General features: G+C 37.7%; 1 long non-coding RNA gene across 1 annotated transcript in view; it reads left to right on the plus strand.

The window, feature by feature from the left end:
* The window catches only part of LOC135202564 (uncharacterized), a 20,168-nt gene extending 15,787 nt beyond the window's left edge, over positions 1–4,381 (plus strand). The window contains exon 2 of the long non-coding RNA XR_010311765.1: positions 3,760–4,381. This is a non-coding gene — a long non-coding RNA (uncharacterized LOC135202564). The remainder of the gene's footprint in view (positions 1–3,759) is intronic.
* Positions 4,382–4,587: the final 206 nt, after the last annotated feature.

Here is a 4,587-nt window from a genome sequence, read left to right on the forward strand (position 1 = left end):
GAGCTTCATCTACCTGACATAACAGTTCGTATAGAAATTGTGGTTAGATTACTCCACACTGGGAGCCACTTGAAATTTGTTGAAACAGTTTTTCATTTTATTATATATTATATATCTTTTGAGGTCAGGTGCTTTGCTATTACAACGAATATGGCATATAAGACAGCATTGTCAGAACCCTTGTCCTATGGTATTGAAATTGACTCTAATTCTCCAGTCTTTTACACTGCAAAGTTCAGCTCCTGCAAGGTTTCCCATTACGTACCTGATTACTGAATAAGGTTCTTGGACTCCACAATGCATGGGGCTCAATATAGTTACAATTCATATTCTCTGAAAGGTAGTCTTCGTGACTGCTTTGGTATGAGGAGCTCAGATTAGCATGCTGGGCTCTCTTGGAGAGGGACAACTTTTCATCATTCATACACCTGGTTGTCATTCACTTTTGTCTCTGGCTTATCATTCCTGACTACATGGGCTGAGAATTATTTTAGTGTCCCTCATTAAAAAGGCAGACCCTCACTCCTTTCCTAAGTTGCATGACATCCAAAAGGACAGATACCCTCATATGAGTAACAATAACAGGTTTTGAGTGGTGGACGACTTACCTCCTGGTGAGTATCAATATCACGCGCCATCAATTTGGAGAAATTGGGTGGGAAAAATGGCAACTTTTAGACTGGCTTAGCTCGCCGGTTGTAGGCGTCTCATGAGATCAGGAGTGTACTTGACTTCAAGGGGACATGTAGTCTCTCTCTCTCTCTCGCCTCTCTCTCTCTCTCTCTATCTCTCTCTCTCTCTATCTCTAATCTCACTCTCTCTCTCTCTCTCTGGCTTCTCTCTCTCCTCTCTCTCTCTTCATATGACATCTTTTTATGAATTTGCTCATAAATATACCCAGGGGTTGCTGTTGGATTAAGTGTGATAGTATGTCAGTTATAATTATAATTTTGCAAAGGAAAGTGCAACTAATTATGATTTTTCAAAGGAAAGTGAAAATAAATGTAATTTTGCAAAGGAAGTTAAAAAAAATATTAAAAAAGCATGTATAATCCAAAAAGGTACTGCAGCTTCGATCTCAGCAAATTTATGTAAATATTTTACAAGTATACTCAGAATTTGTTAATGATTTTACCTGCAATTATATTTACAAATAAAGAAGGCAGTAGCTCAAGAAAAGGTGAGAGCATTGGATGACATGTATAAAGAGCTGGAAACACTTGAGGGGGAGAGAAAAACTCACCCATATAAAACAGGTTAAGGATGGGAATGGAGTAGTTTTATGCAACAAGAATAAGATAAAGAAGAGGTGGGAAGAATACTATGAACACCTGTTAAATGAAGAAACTTCTTTGAAGGTGGATTCCAGAACCTTCGTATAATACATACCATTAGCAGGAAGGAAGTAAAGAAGGCACTAAAGAAGATGAAAAATGATAAAGTAATAGGACTGGATGGAATTCCTGCAGAAGTCTGGAAGAGCTTGGGTGAAGAAGGAATAGACATGCTGTGGGACCTAGCAAAGAAAATATAGTCAGGAAAAGATACCAAAAGAATGGAGAGAAAGCTTTATTGTGCCTATCTATAAAGAGAAGGGTGACATCCTGGATTGTGCAAACTACAGAGAAATAAAGCTAATGTCACACCATGAAAATCTGGGAAAGAATAATGGATCAAAGAATTAAGGAAGAAACATCTGTAGGTGAAGAACAATTTGGTTTCATGCCAAGAAGAACGACAGATGTAGTGTTTGCCTCCGACAAGTGATGGAAAAACACCGGGAAAAGCAGAAAGGACTGCAAATAGTATTCATAGATCTGGAAAAGGCATATGATAGAGTCTCACACCAAGAGGTTTGGAGGTGTATGCGAGTAAAGGGAACACCAGAGAATTATGTGAAGTTGGTCCAAGATATGTATGAAGGAGCAAAAAGGCAGGGTAGAAGCAGTCTTGGGTTAACTGAATGGATACCAGTAAGAGTTGGTTTACATCAGGGATCTAAAGTCCATATCATTTTTACTTGATTATGGATGTGCTATCTCAGGGAATAAGAGATCAATCCTTTGGGTGCATGTTGTTTGCTGATGACATCGTGTTATGCGGCACTGACAAAAGCGTGTTGGAGTCAAAACTAAATCAGTGGAGGAAGGTACTGGAAGACAAAGGATTAAAGATCAGTAGAAAGAAGACTGAATACCTAAGTTCTGATGAAAATCAAGGCTGTGAGATTAGTATGGAAGGGATAAGATTGAAACGAGTAGAAAAATTTAAGTAGTATCTTGGTTCAACAGAAGCTGATGATGGAAATTTGGATGCAGAAATAACACCGACAGTGCAAGCTAGATGGAAAAATTGGAGAGAGATGTCAGGTCTTGTGCGACCGCAGAATCAACATGAAGGTTAAAGGAAGAGCGTTTAAGACCATAGTGAAACCAGCTTTGATGTATGGAGCAGAAACATGGCAGGTAAAGAGAGTACGAGAGAAGAAATTGGATGCAGTAGAGATGAAAATGCTCAGCTGGATGCGTGGAGTGATAAAAATGGACAGGGTCAAGAATAAAAGAATAAGAGGAGCTACTAAAGTTGTAGAACTATCAAAGAAGGCTCAGGAAAGAAGACTGCAGTGGTATGGCCGTGTAATGAGTAGGGATGAGACATATGTCGGGAGGAGAGTTATGAAGATGGAATTGCCTGGTGGGAGAGCAAGAGGAAGCGAAGCGAGGTTGGATTGATATAATTAAAGATCTGCAAGGCAAACAATTCAGAGGAGGATTTGTTTGACCGAGCCAGGTAGAGGAAAGCTGTCAGAAACGTCAGCCCCATATAGAAGTGGGAAAAGATGCAGAGAAAAAAGACTGTAGAACTACAAGGGACATTACATTTATTGTGGAATAAAGAAAATGGATGATAACTAGTGAGTTGACCTTGAATAAAAAATTCCTTAAACTCTTTTGCCATGAGAATGGTGGTCATGCTTAGATAGTCATTGGGAAGGTGCAATAATCCCACAGCATATATTTGGTACCCGCTGCAAGTCCGCAAACTTACCCACTCCCTGACAAAAAGACATGAGACTATGGTGAACATTTATCTTGTACCTGGTGTGCAATGCGAAAGATGGCCGATTTACAAACTGTTGTCACATTGCAATAGTGGGATGTAGAGAAAACCAAGGCAGTCATTGTAGGACAGGAGATAGAGCCCTCACGTTCTTTTGCCAGTTGAACTGTGTATTATGGAAAGGGAAAACTGCCCTTTAACACCTGGTTTTTTATTTTATGATTGATGTCAAGAACATAATGCTGTGGATCTGTTTTTGAGTCACTGTTGTCTTTATGAGGTAACTCAGCTTCATTTTCATTATGTAGGAACTCCAAGATGAGCACACTTACTGTAATAAGATAGAGTTTATATCTTATATGTCATTCCTCTTAAGTTATGGCAGTTTTGCTGAAAAGAAATTTTTTTCATCCCTCATCAGTTTTGGGTGTAGAATCCTCAGTGAAAATATAAAATGGAAGATAAGTATGAGGGAGAGGGATATTGTAATTGTTGGAGTAATTTCCTTTTGTGTTATACTCTTTTGAACGTTTTACGTTTAATGTTGAAGTGTATATATGTTAATATGCTAGGTCATGGATGCCTTTATGGTACTGTATTTGCCAAGGTAAAATAAGAATGTAGGTAGTTCTTATGCCAGAAGGATTAATATTGTTATAGTTTGTGAATCTTGGTAATATATTCCTATAATTTTTTCAGGAATGAAGAAGAAGCCATTGAGCGACAGCTCCTAGTTGATAGACGTAAAAAGTTTGAAGCCTCTCGGAGAGTTCAGTACTACAGAGATTTATTCCATGCTGTCACAGGATACATCCCAATACCTCCTGCTCAAACTAAGATGATAGTCAAAGTTGCCTTTTTCGCTATTACTGCTTACTTTGCCACAAGCCTATATAGCTATTATTCAGAGTCTCCATCTTTATTTGCTTTTGCTCCAAGGCAATGATATTTGGGAAATGGCCCATTTTTCTATGCTGATTGATTCCTAGTCATTTCCATCACCTAGTCTTTCACTTTAGGACGTAAATTGTAGACTATCATACGCTGTTTGGGTTCTAGGGATGATATATTCCTTTTGTATATACATGTTGATAGTTTTCCAGCTTAAAGTTTATGAATATGTAAGAATATATAATTGTATATATGATTTATGTTTGTACTGTACAGTTTGCAAAAGAAGGTTGAACTTTTTTAGAGTTTTACTATAATGTAATGTGTAATGCAAATATTAGTTTCCTTGAATGGATGTCCAGTTGTTATATGAAAGGTTCATTCCATAGATTTTTGTATTATTTAATAATAAAGAGGTTTGCTGCATAAACTTTTTATAACCTTGATGTCTTGTTTTGTTTTACTTACTGATGCAAAACATGAATTTATTACAAAATCAAATGGCTGGATGGGATCACAAACTACCTTAGCTCACCTTGAACTAGCACAGCATTGTACCATGCTGACTGGCTTGATGAGTTTCATGTGTTTATTGGCTTTTTGTAATGCACAATTCAGAATGAATGGAGGGAAAAG

Source organism: Macrobrachium nipponense, chromosome 30 (assembly GCF_015104395.2).
Source record: "Macrobrachium nipponense isolate FS-2020 chromosome 30, ASM1510439v2, whole genome shotgun sequence".
Classification (NCBI taxonomy): Eukaryota; Metazoa; Arthropoda; class Malacostraca; order Decapoda; family Palaemonidae; genus Macrobrachium; species Macrobrachium nipponense.